This window comes from Vespula vulgaris, chromosome 3 (assembly GCF_905475345.1).
Source record: "Vespula vulgaris chromosome 3, iyVesVulg1.1, whole genome shotgun sequence".
NCBI lineage: Eukaryota > Metazoa > Arthropoda > Insecta > Hymenoptera > Vespidae > Vespula > Vespula vulgaris.
The window spans coordinates 3,067,501-3,085,000 of record NC_066588.1 but is presented as its reverse complement, the minus strand read 5'-3'; the positions used below and the strand labels follow the sequence as shown (position 1 = coordinate 3,085,000).

Sequence of the window (17,500 nt, the reverse complement as noted above, 5' to 3'; positions counted from 1 at the left end):
TGTGGTTTTGTTGGCTTGCGGATGACTGCGGAGAACGTGGAGAACGGGAAATTTGCCAAAATCCTTCCTTACGACGAGACTAAAGAAGAACGAGGCTAGGTTTCATTCACGTGCGAATTTGTACCATCCAAGAATCTCTCTAATTTTTCTTCTATTTTTTTCTCTCTTTTTCTCTCTCTATCTGATTTTGTCTTTTTGATAGAAAAATAATCGTACTATCACGCATACAAAATTAATACGCCGTAGGACGATTATTCTTACACGATCGGGGAGTGTCCCAAGAGACCAACCTTGAGAAGATAAGAACTTGGAAAGTCACGCAAGAGAAGTCGCCGCAATTGAAATTTCAAAGTTTTCGATTTGGAATATTTTCTTTTCTTTTCTTGGAAGTTTACAAAGAAGCGACTTACGACCTCGGAGCTTTATCGAAAGGTTACTACCAATAAAATTCACACTCGAAAGGATGAATGCTGATGGTTGCTTTCTATCATAGCGAAAAGAGAAGTTTCGAGGAATGAGCAACGGTGGTTTCATCGTCGTTGTCGTTCTCGTGTCAGACGGCGCTTTTCACGAGGCAAGGAAAGATAGAAAGCGTAAAAAGGAGTAAGAAGAAATAGAGGAAAGGAAATAAGAAAGGATAGATGATAGACGACAAGTTCGAGTTAGCGATGGGTTAGGTTATCCGAGGACGACGTGCCCGAGACCGTCGCGAGTTTGCTCTTCGAGTTTCGTTTTACGGTTGTCGGTAGGTAACTGGCAACCGGCAACCGGCAACCGGCAACCGGCAACCGCCGACGCCGACACGTATATATAACTGGGTTTATACAAGCGGATATTTTTCAGCAATGCGATGACAACCTTCGAGAAAGAAACGGAGAAAGAAGAAACGAGTACTCTAAACACCGTAGAGAATAGGTTCTATGAACTTTGAAAAAGGTCAGCGAAAGAAAAATGGAAGCAAAGAATATTATTTTTTGCTTTGCTTTGCTTCTGCTTTTCTTTTCTTTGGTTCTTTCTTTATCTTTCTCTCTCTCTCTCTCTCTCTCTCTCTTTCTATTTTTTTAATTTCCTCTTCATTTGTATAAAGCAAAGAAGATCTGCGGAATGTAGATGATGTTATCTTGAAAATAAAAAATATCAGGAAGATCCGATCAGAAAAGATCGGATCGGATCGGATCCGATCGATAAGCAGCTTGAGTAAAACACGTGGGTGAGAGTCTTTACTGGTGATTAATCGATCCGTTAGGTTAATTAACTTACAAACTGACGTGCTTTCATTATTAACCGGAGGGGTCTCACGCGGGCTACGACTATGCCAGGAATTTTAGTGAAATTCCAGCTGGCCGTTAGGCTCGTGTCGTGAATTTTGAGAGACTCGTGACCGCGAAAGAGAGAGAGAGAGAGAGAGGGAGAGAGAAAGAGAGATAGAGAGACCATATGAAGCCTCTAATTTACACCGAGTTCGATGAAGCCTCGATGAATTCCATGGTTGGTTGGTCGAAATCAAGAGAGAAAGAGAGAGAGAGAGTGAATGAGAGTCTTTCGAGTATGCAAAAGTGAGTTTAACGAAGAAAAAGAGAAACGTGTAGAAACGATAGTGAAAAAAAAAGAGGAAAAAAAAGGAAAAAGAAAAGAAAAAAGAAAAGAAAGTATAGAAATCGCTTCCAGTTTGCGGAAATACGAGGACACGAGTATCCCTCAGGTCTCATCCTTTAAAGTTGCCTTAAGTGGATTTTCGACTGGAATCAGCGATAAACTCGGGAGGACGAAGAATCCCACCCTTCTGTCTCCTCCACCTTAACCTTATCCTCATCCTCTTCATCCTCATCCTCATCCTCATTCTCATCCTTATCCTTTGCTCGCAGAATAAGTCGCGACTGGCTCTTCTGCTCGCAAACAAAATCAATATTTAATTTTACGGACTTTTGTCGTGGCCTGACAGGTGGAGAAGCAGCAATAAAGGAAGAAAGGAAAAGGAGAGGGAATGTTTGAAAGAGGAAGGAAGAAGGAAGGAAGGAAGGAAGGAAAGGGCTGTCGGTGACTCCTTTCGAATCTTCGAAACTCGATAAGGCTCCTGAAAATCGAGCTTCTGAAGAGAATTCTCTTCCTCCTCCTCCTCTTCTTCTTTCTTCTTCTTCTTCTTCTTCTTCTCTTTTCGAGAGGGTTCTATCATCCTACGCATTTATAAGCATGCACGAGTTCCTTTAGTGGACTTTGAAAAGCATTTCTACGCACTTACATTCTCATTCCTTCCTTCCTTCCTTCCTTCCTACTTCTTTCGTTTCTTTCTCAACAAAAATGGAGGAAAAAATCTTCAGAAGCTTTTCAAATAGGAAAATAGATGCTTTACCAACGGCACGCGCAACAACGAGAACCATCCAAGGTTGGCTCGGTATTTAGCAAATAATAATTGGACCGGTCTGCCCCACTCGATGTATATATCTCGTTGGTAACTGCTATTCGATGTGTATAGGTATATTGCTAATAATGGTTCAATTACCAAGCACGATCGAAACATAATAAAGGCCGGAACGTTACGATAACCATTGTCCTTTATCACCGTTGTCGTCGTCCTCGTTATGTTATTGTTATCGTTCTTGTTCTTGTTGTTACTGTTGCACGTTGCCGTTGTTATCATTGTTATTATTGTTATTTTTGTTGTTCCCTCGGCCGAACCGCACTTGGCCGAAATTGACTCGTTTACCATCGCGAAATCGAAGAACCCCGTCGAATTTTCCATCAACTTTTTATAAACTCGTGATATTGCACGCGAATAGAAGGGATCGCAATCGTAGGACATCATCGCGAAAACGAAAGTAATTATCCTCCATGTATTAATTTTATCGATTAAATACGAAATGAAAGTTTTTACCAACTTCCGCCACCGACGGATTCTGTCCATTTTGTTTTTATACTTCTTCTATTTTTATTTCTTTTTGTTCTTCATTTTGTCCTTTTTATTATCTTTTTCCTCCGATCGCTTTTACTTTTATTCGTCCAGAGAGAACAGAATTTCGTGACGTTTTTTAACGCTTTTTTACGGTTGAAATTAGCTAAGGGTAGTGGAAGGACACGCGCTCGAGGGAATTGGATAAAAAAAAATATATATATATCGCCTAAGGTACCCTTTTTAATTGCGGACTTTTAATGAAATTTAATAACGGACGGAAATCTATCTTACCAAAAATGCCGGCTGCCGATTAATATGCTAGATAAATATGATAGTTGTAAGTTAGGGTGAAATGACGAAGGGAAGGAACATGTAACGGCACAGCGTGCGAAAAAGCAAATTGGAGAAGGCAACGACCCGATAAAACGTCTTAGATAAGACACAAGGTAGATATTTTTTTTCGAGTAAAAAGGTCGGTAAAGATGAGCAGCAGCAGCAGCAGGAGGAGAAGGAGGAGGAGGAGGAGGAGGAGGAGGAGAAAGAAGAAGAGAAAAAAAAAGAAAGAAGCAAAAAATGAAGGAAATTGAGAAGGAGGAGAAGAGAAAAAGAAAGAAAGAAAAGAAAAATAGGTGAGTCCGAACGAGCGGATCTCGTGTTCCGTTCGAATTCGGAGACAACTCGTATCGCGTAATTAGGGTGCGGTGTCATTAGCGTCATTAGTAGGAATCTCCTAAAACGCTAGTCGGAGCGATTAGCAAGACGTGATTTATTAGAGACGAACCTTAAGCGAGTGCTCTTCCATAATAGAAGTTATACATAGGTATATATGTATATATATATATATATATATATATATATATATATATATATACACATAGCTTTCCCATTACAGTGCACGCAAAATTACATGAAAATATATTAAACGAGCGTAATCGGTTCGCCTGTAATTAACGAATTCAAGTATGACAGAGAGAGAGAGAGAGAGAGAGAGAGAGAGAGAGAGAGAGAGAGAAGAGAGCAGCCAGCCAGTCGAATCACGTGCACCGATGGACCTTTAACCTTTGCGAAAACGAGAGAACAAGAGATCTCAATGATGCTGCGATAAATCATATAAAAGAGTAGAAAGAGAAACCGAGGTAGAGGAAGAGGAGGAAAAAGAGGAGTATATAAATTCCCATTGATTTTATTCGGATTTATAAAGGAGACTGTTTTTATCAGATACGACGATCGCCAATACCATCGGTATTCCACAAATATCAAAACAAAAGGAATACGGACTCGTGACAGACTCCGATTTGGATTTAATTTTAGTATCCACAGATTAAAGTAAAAGTAATGTAACGTATTCAGTAAGTTTTGAATTACATAAGTATCTATTACATATACCACGTTTTACTCCTCATCCCGAGCTCTTATTATTATTACCCTTTTTTCTTGCTCGTTCATCCGATGATAACTATGACGACGATAGTGCTCTCCGATACTCGTTTTTAACGACTTGAAAAACGAGTCGCCGAGAGATCTCGTAGAAAAGAAGAGAAAGGGATTTAATTGAATATGTCCATTACACCGGTTGGACAAAACACAGAGAGACATAATTATACTTGTTTAGGTTCTATGAAAAGAGATCCCTTTCATTCTCGGTTATCAAAGTGAAAACCTTACAAAGTTATGATTTTAATTTAACAGAGTCATAAAGAGAAAGATATATATATATATATAGAAAGAGAGGTAGACAGACAGACAGACAGACAGACAGACAGACAGACAGACAGACAGATAGATAGATAGATAGATAGATACATAGATAGATAGATAGATAGATAGATAGATAGATAGATAGAGACAATCGTGATTCTAATTACACCAGGTCCGATTCTAATCCTTCAAATACGAATGGAGAATAACGAGAGGTGGAGAAAATCGATGGTTATCCTCCTACTCTCTCGAGTCACAAATCAATGAAATTAATGATGGTGGCGCATTGATATACATAGCTGTGTATATCTATAAGTATAGTGTGATTGTATATATATATATATGTATGTACATACATATATATATATATATATATATACACACACATATAGTTGAAAAGCTTGCGTATTGGCGTTCCTTCGACCGTGCCAGGATCGTCATTGTTCTCCGTTGCTCTACGACTCTCGTCGAATGCTGCTCTCGTTTCGATTGGAGGAGAGGACATCGGAGCCCTTCCGTTTACAGGCACGACGATTTCTTCATCACAATCGGCTCGTTGTCGCGTCGCTTTTTAAAACTTTCCATGAGTCTCCCTCTTTCTCTCTTTCTCTCTTTTTCTCTGTCTGTCTGTCGTTGAAAAAAGAATCAATGGCTTCGTTTGCGGCGCTAGGAACTGAAAAATCTACGCGCGTTTCTTCCTTGTAATAGCGTTCCCTTTTCAATCGCCAGTCCATCGCGATTCGTGGAAATTCGATTCGTGAAAACGTGCGTATCAAAATAATAAATCGTGCGTTTGATTATAGGAAGAAAGAAAAAAAAATAGGAATAAAATAAAAAAGGAAGCAAACGAAATAATAAAAAGAAAGAAAAGGGAAAATAACAAATTGCCTCGCGGTGATAAAAATGTTGTCGAATTCGTTGATTGCATTTTTGCCTTTCCCTTCTTTTCTCTCTCTCTCTCTCTCTCTTTTTTTTTTTGTTTCGTTCGTTCGTTCGTTCGTTCACGATCAACCGCGTCGTAGCAATATTTGACAAAACAAATCTGTAAATACTTTTGAAAGCGCCCACGCGATCCATCGATATTACGCTCGCTCTCGCGTTAAGCGTTACGACGATCAATGGTAATCGTACGAAACAATGAAACGAGAATTGATCTCCCTTCCTTCTCTCTAAAAAAAGGAAAATGAAAAGGAAGGGAAAATATTATTCGAACGGATGTATTTAACGTAAGGGTTGGAAATAACGTTAACTAAAACGAATTTGTAATTGATCTTTCGTAATATCGTATGTAAAAGAGTAGGAGAAGGAGAAAGGGAAAGAAAAAAGAAAGAAAGAGAAAGAGAGAAATAAAAAATGGACAGAGAAAGAAATGAAGAAAAAGAGAGAGAGAGAGAGAGAGAGAGAGAAGGGTTGAGAGAAGGGAGAGAAAAAATCTGAAAAATTTGAAATAACGCGGAGACAAAGAAGAGGGTCGTCGTTCGGTGCAAGAAGAAATAAAAATAAAGAATGAAAGAAAAATAGAAAGAAGGAAAGAAAGAAAGAAAGAAAGAAAGAAAGAAATGAATTATTCACAGAAGAATATCGTGGCATTAAAGTTTCTCGCACGTTTCCACAAGCGTTGGTGATTTTGCACTGCCGAAATGTAGCCTCTTATCCTTTTCATGTCCTTCTGCTTTTTATCCTTCGCACCCAACACCACCATCTCACTCTCTCCGTTTAGACGATTACGTGACGAGCTAAACCGGAGAGGAAAACGTACGAGAGGTTCTTCTCTAATAAAAATTGCATTCCAGTTTAGGTAGTCAAGAGTTACGACGGCTGTTGCTGTAGCTAGAACTGTAGAAAAAGCTAACGGATAGGAGGATAGAGGGGATAGAGGAATAGAAGAGTAGAGGAGAGAGGGACAATGGGATGACGTGGATGAACGAGGAATAATGAATCGATGATATGGTCATAATTGATCGATAAACGTAATCGTTCTTGAAATCGTTGTTGCGAAAATTAACGAGAGAACTTGAAGAATCGGAAACTTTGTCATTTTTATCATCGTTATCATCGTCATCGTTTATCGTTTATCTTCGAATTTACACTAAGAATTTCCTACTGTTCGTATTACGTTTATCTACGATACGGACCTACGATAAGGGAGAAACCCTGATTTCCAATGACACGCCATCCGTGTCGGTACTAATCTCGACTAAAGGGAAGATTGGACGTACGTAGATCGGAGACATTAATTCGATACAGTCCTGAGTCACTCCTATCTCGAAGGCACTTCTAGTTCGGCCCTTATGTTAACACACCGCAAAACTGATTCACGGAATCGCATACTTTTGACTCTTGCCACGTGACGGACACAATTCAATCCGTCGCACGGATCGTAATTTATTTTATCCTTTTCGCTTAATATTTAAAATACCTTGTCTAAGGAAAGATTAAAATAAGGGACTACGTGATCCGCTTGACATCGAATCGCTCTCTAATCGTCGTCGATCACGAATTTTCTAACAAACGCTCGATAAACGGATAAGAATCGTAAATAAGAACGAAGACATCACCGTTAGATTATCGTCAGATCACAAAATTTCAACCCCACCCCTTTAAGAAAAAGAAAAAAAAGAAAAAGAAAAAGAAAAAGAAAAAGAAAAAGAAAAAAGGAAATCGCGTAGTAGGTGAGATTATCTGTCCGATTAGGACAAGATAAAAAAAGAAAAGAAAGAAAAAGAGCAAAAAAAAAGAAGAAAAAAAATGAACAAAGCCCATCTGCCAGAGGCATAAAAATCTCTGATGGAACCCCACTGTGGTGAAAGGAGACCGACAAGACGCACGGTTAGGAACGATCTGCTGCTTATTCGAGCACACGAAGGTAGAAGAGGCCAACGGGAAAATAGGACGCATCGTTTGGGTTTGTTAAAGAGAGAAAGAAAGAGAGAGAGAAAGAGAGAGAGAAAGAGAGAGAGAAAACGAGATAGAGAGAGAAGGGATGATGAATTACCGGCAAACGCATCCATCACTGTCATAAACAGAAGCAAGTGGAGAGAGCGAGCATCGGGTGTGCCGTTGAAGCCTTAAACTCTCTCCCTCTCCCCCATACAGCCCCTTACACCTCCCAACCACCACCATTCGTCCCTGTAACTCCTATGTGCAATTCTACCGTTCTGCTCGTTCGCTATGATAATTACCTTCACCTTCTAATAATAACCGGAAAGCGTCCCGCTTACTGGTTCATTAAATATTATCTTCTGATTTTAAAGCTTTCTCTTTTTCTTACGAATGAAAATGAGAAAAGACAGAGAGAGAGAGAGAGAGAGAGAGAGAGAGAGAGAGAGAGAGAGAGAGAGAGAGAGAGAGAGAGAAAGCTTGGCTCCGATTACGGATGGCATTCGTCGAGATACGGTCTGAATATGTAATAGGGTAGAATTCGGCTGGGAAAGGATCCTCGGAATTAATTGTCACCTCGAGCGTTGCGACGAATTACAGCTCGCTCGAACGGAGATGCAAATTCCACGAATGAACGCGATGAAGAGCGAGCGAGAGAAAGAGAAAGAGAGAGAGAGAAAAAGAGAGGAAGACAAAAGCGGTCCTCCTTCTTCCGAGGGAAACGAAGCAGAAAATTCGTGATATTATTTCGAGGGGCGTTTAAGAAGAAAGCCGTAGGAATTTCGATGTTTCAAAGAAGAGAAAGAAGACGAAGAAGACGAAGACGAGAACGAAGAAGACGAAGAAGAAAAAGAAGAAGAAGAAGTAGAAAAAGAAGAAAAAGAAGAAGAGTCAAATACGTTCGGGCGTTCGTCGTTCGTCGACTTAATTATAGCCAGCGATATCCGGTGTGGTGCAGCAGCCGTGCACGAGACAAGAAACGGTAGTACTGCCCCTTCGGCAGAAATTATCGAAGCTTCCGAACGAGCTGTTAGAACGTTTTAACGTTCCTCGTAAGATTTTAGCGGCGCGTTGTGAGAGAGTTTAAAGAGTTACGACTCTGCAGGCATAACTTCCAAGATCAACCGGGCCCTACAGCGTATCTCCTAGCGGTGCCTAAGGGAGAAAGCGAGAAAGAGGAGAGAGAGAGAGAGAGAGAGAGAGAGAGAATTGAGAAAGAGAAGGTTGCGAGAGCACTTGGTTAGATAGTACTACCTACTTGCGAGCAAAGGAGTAAGATGGTACTATTTTCCGTACCCCTGTGGCTGACAATATGACCATAACGCCGTCGTCGCAGTGCACGATCTTGACTATTCTCTCTCTCTCTCTCTCTTTCTCTATCTTTCTCTCTCTATTTTAATCCAGACACCGTCGTATTCCTACCTCGAGGACAGAAGGACGAATCGCCGAGCGTGAAACGAGGAGCTGAACGAATGGAGATTACGCCAAGGAGAGAGAATGAACTCCTCACATCGGAAGAAGCGGGAGAGACGGATAGACAGAGAGAGAGAGAGAGAGAGAGAGAGAGAGAGAGAGACGAAGAGCTTAGGTTTAATTTTATAAATAGCGCTACCGGGAACGAGCTCTTACGGTTAATAAGTCTCCAGCGTAGAAAACACTTCCGAGCTCCAATTGAAGTCCGCCGAAAGGAATATAAGGGGAACGAGAGAAAGAGAAAGAGAGAGTCGGGTAGCGGTAGCGTACGTATGCTACCCGTAGAAAACGATTCGTGCTTGCAATTAGTCATCGGGCTCGGTCTGAATTTTACACTGATTCATGACGACACACGTATTTCGAACCTCAAACCAACCATTTCGCGTATATATCTCTTTGATATAGGTATATAAAAGGGAATGGGAATAAAATTGAAAAGTGTATTGTAGCGTCCCTTCGAGAAAGGAAAGGATGGATGAAAAGAGAGATAGAAAGAGAGAGAGAGAGAGAAAGAGAGAGAAAGGTCAGGTTATACGATGAAAAGAGAAAAAAAACAAAAAAAAAAAAGAGAGAAAAAGAAAAAGAAGTAAAATGGAAGGAAGGGTCGAATGAGATGCAGAGGGTGGATTTTCACTTTACGATTCTCTCACCTAATCCACCTAAAGGTCGCTCGTAAGCGCGGAAGTTCGTTCGTGACGAGTACGACGATTGGCCTCTCTCTTTATTTCCTCCACTCTTCCTCTTTCTCTTTCTGAAGTGGTTCCTCGCACGAACCGACCCCGGACCCTTCTCCTCCTATTTTCCTTACCACCCTCCCACCCTCTGGCAATTCGCAAAATATCGTACGGCCCTATTTTGCATTCGCTTATTCACGGAACAACTTTGCTCTTCTTCTCGGCCACATAACTATGATGAGGACGAAGGATAGAAAAGGAAGAGGAGGAGGAGGAAAAGCTGGTGCAAGGCTTCTTTCACTTATTCGTATTTCTCTCGAAAACGTGCATATATATATATATATATATATATATTCGAAAGGAAGGAATGTACTATGAAACTTTACGACGAGTTCGTAGCGTCGAAAAGCATGAAATAATATTTCATTAGAAATGCAGCTAAATAATAAAACGAATAGTATTTTCGTTTAGCACTTTCATTTCGAAGGTTTCTGACAGGTCGACCGTTATCCTAATGAAAGAGGAATTAATAATATTAAACTTGGTTTAGAGAAAATATGTACCTGTGTGTGTGTATCTATATATATATATGTATATAATGAAAGAAGATAGATCGGATTATCAAGGATGCCGTACGAATATTATGACGATACGATACCTATTGCTTTTTTTCTCATATCTCTCTCGTAGGATAACCGCAGCATTCCAATTACTTCACTGAATAGAGAATTTCTGGAAGCGGATACTATAGATTTTTCAGAGATAAAGTCGTAGACTGTAGAAAAAAGAGTATAGCAAAGGGGTTAGCAGGGGTTAGAGGGTGAAAAAGGAATGGTAGTGGGAGAAAGAGAAGGAGGAGGAGGAGGAAGAAGAGGAAGAGTAAGAGAAGGAGGAGGAGGAGGAAGAAGAGGAAGAGTAAGAGAAGGAGGAGGAGGAGGAGGACGAGGAAGTCGTTTTTTTAAGTTCTCTAGTTAATTGTACTTTTTCGTTCTCACGCTCGGGGAAGCACTCGCGGCGAAAGGTAGAAAAAGCAACGAGACGTCGAGCGTTCCACGGCTGGGTTTCTTCTAATTGAAATTCTTCGCCGGGCGCGAGAGAGTTAGCGCAGAGCTCGATTTAAAAAGTACGAAGGGCGAGAAAATTGAAAGGTGCGACCGCGAATGGAAGTAAACACGATTCGGAGGAGAGTCATTGCTTTTAGTTTTCTTTTTTCTTTTTTTCTTCTTTTTCCATTTCTTTTTTCTCTCTTTTTATCTTTTATCTTTTTGTCGCATTAGCCTCGCGATACACGGGACGCCGAACGTCCATACCAACGCTTTGCTCGCGAAAACGAATACACCCACGTGCTGCTGCTGATGCTGCTCTGTCTTTCTCTTTTTCTAAGGGGTGGGGAAAAAAGAAAGAGAAAATTAATCGATAGGTGAAAGAAAAAGGTAGAGAAGATTCGCACGGACGTTAGTCGAACAAGGACGGAAAGAGCCACGTACAGGCGCACCTGTTTGGGCGCCAGAGTTTCCAGCATTGAATTAACTCCGAACAATATATCGCCGCCATTGTGTACCAAGCCGGCGTTGAGCTTCTGCGCTCGGCTACTTCATTTATCAAGTTAAACAATGGACCACTTCGGGTCACCCCCTCTTGTCTCTCTCTCTCTCTCTCTCTCTTTCTCTTTTACTCTCGCTCCGTCTCTATCCATCTCTCTATCTCTCGCAGTCTCTCTTACAGCCACAACGCACCTTCACCATCGGGGTTTACAGGGAAAATCTCTTTCTCAATGGCAAAGCCCTTTTCTCTTTCATTTCTTCGCGTGGCAGCACCCATTGCCACCGTATTATCGTTCCTGAAAATCTCAGATTTTCCGCGAAACGTTTCATTAACGACCAACGCAGAAAATTTATCGTACTTTTCTTCCTCGATCACCCTCTCCCTTTCACTCAGCTTTCCTTTCTTTTTCGTTTCTTTCTATCTATCCTCCAAACGAATAATATCGATATCGTTTTCCTATCGGCATGAAAAACGAAACAGCATGGAATATATATTTACGAAAAGTTTATTTCCTCTCTCTCTCTCTTTTTCTCTGTTTCTCTCTCTCGCGCGCGCACATTGGAGAGAAGCCAATATAAGGGATGGAGTAGGAGTATGAGGAGGAGGTGGGTTATGTATCGAATGACTTTCAATCCGAGCAAGTTCAATTAAACGGAAGTAACGAAGCGTTTGGAATTAGTGAGTTGGTAGTGTATAGATATATACCTACACATACACACCCATATATATATATGTACATATACATATACAAGCGATAATGCCAAGAGACATCGCTTGGAATTTAGTGCTTTAATAATACGATCTAGAGATACTGCTCGGTACGATCGACCAAGTCGTCATTCTCCTCCATTCTGGATCACCTCCATTATTCCACCTCCTGCCATGTCCATTCTCGTCTGCGTGTGATTTAACGTTCTACACATAATCACACACACACACACGTAGAGACTGTATCGTTTATCGCACGCGATCGGTTTTTGATCTTTCCGCGGGCCGAGTTATCGTTGAGAAAAATCTACGATAGGAGAAGGCGTATTCGATGTTCTTCGCGAGAACAGGGAAGCAGATTAAAGAAAAAGGATTTTTCCCCGGAGAAAGATACGAATAAAAGGAGGAGGAAAAGTAGGAGAAAGAGGAAAAGGGAAAAGAAAAAGAAGAGGAGGAGGAAGAAGAGGAAAAGGAAGAAGAAGAGAAAAATGGCGAGTGCTTCGTCTGAGATTTTTCTTAGGAAGATACTACCGCAGGGCTGCTCCAGGGGAATCTAACTCTCTAATCTCGTCGTTAAACGTACCCTCCCCCTCTCTAGCAAGTCCTTGGACTCGCGTTTTTCTTTTTCTTTCTTTCTTTCTTCTCGTCTCTTCTCTTTTCTTTTTCTTTTCCTCTTCCTCTCTCTCTCTCTCTCTCTCTTTCTCTCTCTCTGTCTTCTTCTTTCTTTTGCTGTCTCTCAGAAATCTGTACCGACCAACGGATCCTTCCACGAACTTGAAGCCACGAGATATACCTAAGCGATAAGCTGTCTTGAACGATCGTTGTTTCGAGGAAGAAGAGAGAAAAGAAGAAGTGGAGAGAGTTTTAAAGGAAAAGGGGAGAGGAGGAGAGGAAAGGGGAGGGGCAACCTCGACAGAGCATCGATTGTACTTCGTACACGCGAAATATTCCGCGGACGGAACGGATAGGACGAAAGGACTAAAAGGACTAGAGGGTAGTAGTAACGGTAGAATACTCGAGGATTTTCTCTCTTGGACGGCAAGATAGTCTATGGGTGGGATCTAATGCTCTAATCTTACTGTTAGTATAGCATAGTACCTTAAGCTCCGCCACCGACGATTTCCTCGTTAGCCTTTCAAACGCATACACACATACACGATCTTTCTTTTTCTCTTTCTTTCTCTCTCTCTCTCTCCCTCTCTCTCTTTTTCTTTCTTTCTCTTCTTTCCTTCTCTCGTTTCGGTTAGATCAACTTCTTCCTTCGAATTTCTAAACCACCCGATTAGAAAAGTAATTCCATCCTCTATAAGAGTATCTTCCTTCTTTATCTTCTCGCTCATCGCACGCGAGACTATAAAACGAAAAAGCTTCCTGTGACACTGGAAAAATACTTCTCTCTCTTTCTCTCTCTTTTTCTGAGAATTGAGAGTGGACACAAATTTCACGAGTTCTTTCTTTCGTTCTGCCTTTAAAGAAGATCGGCCGAACGAATATAAGAAAGAAAAGGAGAGATAAATAAAGACAGAGAAAATCTTCGTGAAATTACGATGGCACGCAAAATATTTTTCGCTCGGCCTTTATCGACTCTTCCTCTCTTTCGCTATCTCTAATAAGCAAAAAATACAACGACCTCGGTCGTTGTAATCGAGAAGAAGGGAAGAAATCGATCGGCCCTTTGCTTCTCACCGGGACGATATCGTTTCGTTTTCACTATGATTCCTGTCTCTCTGTACGTGTGTGTGTGGAAGTCTATATAACTCTGTATTTGTATCGCGGAAAAACGCGCTTGGTTTTTTTTAATTAAATTGGAAGGGTACCAAAGAGAAGAAGAGGAAGGGAAGAAGAGAGAGAGAGAGAAATAGATAGATAGATAGATACAGGAAGAGAGAGAGAAAAAGAGAAAGATAGAGAGAGGAAGAAAGTAATGACGACTGGAAAAGGGGTAAAAAGGGATAAAAAGGGGAAAGGAAGACCGAGAGAGAAAAAGAGAGAAGAGTTGGATAGCGTTGATTGGGGAAAAGAAGGTGAACGTAACTCCGAAACTCTCTTTTTTCTCGCATAGACTATCGAGGCTTATCGGTCCGAAGGGAATCGCTTGACCAAATCACTCGATAAAAAGCCCATCGAGCACCTTATTTTTTTCCACTCTTTGTCTCGATTTAAAAGCGTCCTTATCCGCACCCAGAAGTACCCATGGGTCCTATTCGACCGGCCAATTTCTCCTTCCTTTATTTCCACTTTCGAGACCACGTCCGAGTCCCTATGCCTTTTCGATCCTTCCTTCCTTCTCTAACTTTATATACTCTTTCAACTATGAACCTATCTTATCTGTATGCAGAAAATGTTACCACCTACTCCTCCAGTTTCTTTCTCTTTTTAACTCGTCCTTAGAAAATATCTTAATCATTTTTAACGTTTCTTACCAACTATTCGTTTCAAAAGAGAGAAAGAGAGAGAGAGAAGGAAGAAAATATAAAGGGAAAAAAACGAAAAAGAAAAAAGAACACATACAACTTACTCCTTTTCACGAGCACGAACGAACGAACGAACGAACGAACGAGCGATAAAAAAAAAAGAAAAAAATCACCTCTCGGAAGCGAGAAACTCGAGATGGAACGAGGGAAAAATATAAGAGGGGAAGACGAAAATCCAAAGTGTTCGTTGCCAAGTGGAAGAGAAGAGAAGGGAAGTAGAGGGACTACTACTACTCGTCGCACTTCCCGATTCTCCGCGTTTCTTCGCGTTTTAATCACCGCGCATCATCTTTTCTTTCTTTCCTTTTTTCTTTTTTTTTCTTCTGTCCTTTTTTGTTTTTTTCTTCTTTCTCCCTGCCAGCCCATTTTTCGTGGTCGAGTCCCATGCGCGCGGTTCGCAGTTTTTCGCATTGTTACCACGAGTCTCCATTGTTTCTCTCACTCCCTTATCTCCTTCAAAATGAGTTGCCGCGTGGACGGGTCCTATTAATACTTTCGATCTTATATATATATATATACATACATATATACATCCTTATATATATATATATATGTATGTATGTATGTTACACACACACAGATTTCTAAGTCTCTCTAATCTTCCCCTTGCCGTCGATTTTTCTTTGTTTATTTCGGTGTATATATATATATATATATATATATATATATATATATATAATACCGATCGATAGGGAATCAAGAAGTGGAATTAATGAGAAACACGAATACTCGTGAATGAAAAGAGCTCTCTTGCCCTCTTCAAGATGGACGGTCTAAACGGATCCTGTAATTTAGGGAATTGAACTTTGGTATTCGTAGTTCGTTCGTTCGTTCGTTCGTTCGTTCGTTCATTCATTCATTCATTCATTCATTCGTCCCTTCTCGTGCATAAAATCGTTGCTGACCGTTGGTTAGTTCGTCCTTCTTCTTGTATCCGTTGAAAAATCGGCGAGTAAACAGCTGTCGATAGAAAGAAGCGAACGAATGTAAAAAGGGCGACCGAGAAAAGGGATACTGCAGAGACAGAAAAAGAATGATAGCGACAAAGAAAGAGAGAAAGAGGGACGGAAAGAAAGAGAAAGAGAAAGACAACGAAAAAGGATGAGAGAAATGGTGGAAGGAGTGCTCTTCGAACCGATAAAGTTCCTCGAGATAACTTCCCAAGCTAAATGGGCTCCCTCGTACGGTCGGTGCTTCTCGATGGCAAGTTTCGAAAGAGAGAGAGAGAGAGAGAGAGAGAGAGAGAGAGAGAGAGAGAGAGAGAGAGGGAGAGAGAGAGAGGAAAAAAAGAAAAAGATGGAGAAGTACGTTAATCGAATCTGTCGGAAGCTTTTAAAACCACTCGCCGCAGTCGGATAGTGCCCTTTAAAGAATCCGAAATTTTTATCCTCCTCCGATAGACGACTTTTTAATGACCTTCTCCTCTTTTCCCACTCTACCTTTAGTCAACTCCCTTCTCTCTCTCTCTCTCTCTCTCTCTCTCTCTCTCTCTCTTTTTCGTTCGTTCTTTCTTTCTTTCTTTCTTTCTCTTTCACTTTACAACTATACCAGCACGTAGGTATTAAAGATTTTCTTAACGAATTTTCACGCTATCGAACGGAATTTTCGAAGAAAAAAGTTTCAAATAGGGGACATGATCGTATTATCTGACTATCTAGAGATATTAAATATTATTTAATATATCTATGAAATATATATATATATATATAACAATATATTTGTTTTACAATTAGATCTAATAATTAGACCGAACGAGCGAGACATTCGTATAAAATTTTGAATATGTATTTTATAAATAATACAAATCACAATTTAATTAACAAAGACAAATTCTTCGTATTATCGTATTTCCCGTAAATGCGTGAGCGAAGAAATGACAATATCTCGTTCTAGTTTCGGCCATTCACGTTCGAACTTTGGACGTAATACCTAATGATCGAGAAAATGAGAAAGGGTGTCCCGTTAACGGAGACTAACTGGAAATGGGACGATAACGATGGTATAACGGCAGGAATAGACGGACCTTCATTTTAACCCCCTTCACGAATTCTTAGCCGATTATTACCGACAACGATCTTTACTGTCTCGTCGAAGATTATGAACTAATCGAAGACGAGCGTTCTTGTATTATATAGAACATATACACGTATGGATAAACACGCGCGCTTATGTTTATATGTATATGAAAGAGAGAAAGAGAGAGAGAGAGAGAGAGAGGGAGAGAGAGAGAGAACAAGTCAATGATTATTACAAGATGAAATAAACTTCCATTCATTATTTTCAAAACGAAACAAATAAATCGAACGAAACTTAACGTACACACACGCGCGCGCGCACACACACAACATATGAGATATATGTACGTACATAAATATACGAAAATATAGGTAACTAGTTTATTTCGAAACGTTTATACGAAAAATGTAACATTCGTATAAAAAATGTTCATAGTCATATCGAACATCGTATATATCTGATATATACCTACGCGAAAAAAATATAGATACATATCTAACTACGTGCGTACGTGCGTATATATGTATATATCTATGTATTTACGTATATAGATATTTTTCTATCGGGTAAAAGAGACTCCCTTCGTACTTTCGAGGCCGCTGTCGGTCGAAAAGTGTTAATAATAATAATGGGAAAACTTGAACGCGCGAGCGTACATCAATGCTACTCGCGTCGGCGAAACCCAAGACAAATTATACCCGGGGGTTTTATTGTTGTTCTTCTTGCTTCTTGCCTTCTACTTGAAACCACCCTTGAGCACTTTCTCTCTCTCTCTCTCTCCCTCTCTCTCTCTCTCTGTCTCTCTCTCTCTTCCTCTGTTTATCTCTTTTTTCTCGTTTCTTCGTCGACTACCAACGTCGTATAAAACAAGCTCTTCCATGTGTACGTGTTCACGCTGAGCAGATGCAAAGTTTTTCCATCGTTTTCTTCCCTCTTACCCCTTGCCTCATGCCAGTTAATTAATATATTCGTCGGCATACCACCGGTTGCTCGTGTTTTCGTTTAAACGATGATTCACCGATGAATTCCCTTTCAATGATGATAATAATAATAATAATAATAATAATAATAATAATAATAATAATAATGTCCTTGTCCAATCGACTGAAGATACCCTTGATGTATTTTATCAATGGACTCTA

General features: G+C 40.4%; 1 protein-coding gene and 1 long non-coding RNA gene across 5 annotated transcripts in view; both read right to left on the bottom strand.

Moving 5' to 3' along the window:
• The window catches only part of LOC127062296 (uncharacterized protein CG43867), a 107,255-nt gene that overhangs the window by 49,086 nt on the left and 40,669 nt on the right, over positions 1–17,500 (bottom strand). The window lies entirely within an intron of this gene.
• The window catches only part of LOC127062311 (uncharacterized), a 28,689-nt gene that overhangs the window by 5,406 nt on the left and 5,783 nt on the right, over positions 1–17,500 (bottom strand). The window contains exon 1 of the long non-coding RNA XR_007781117.1: positions 1–17,500. This exon is cut by the window's left edge and continues 1,924 nt beyond it; it is cut by the window's right edge and continues 5,783 nt beyond it. This is a non-coding gene — a long non-coding RNA (uncharacterized LOC127062311).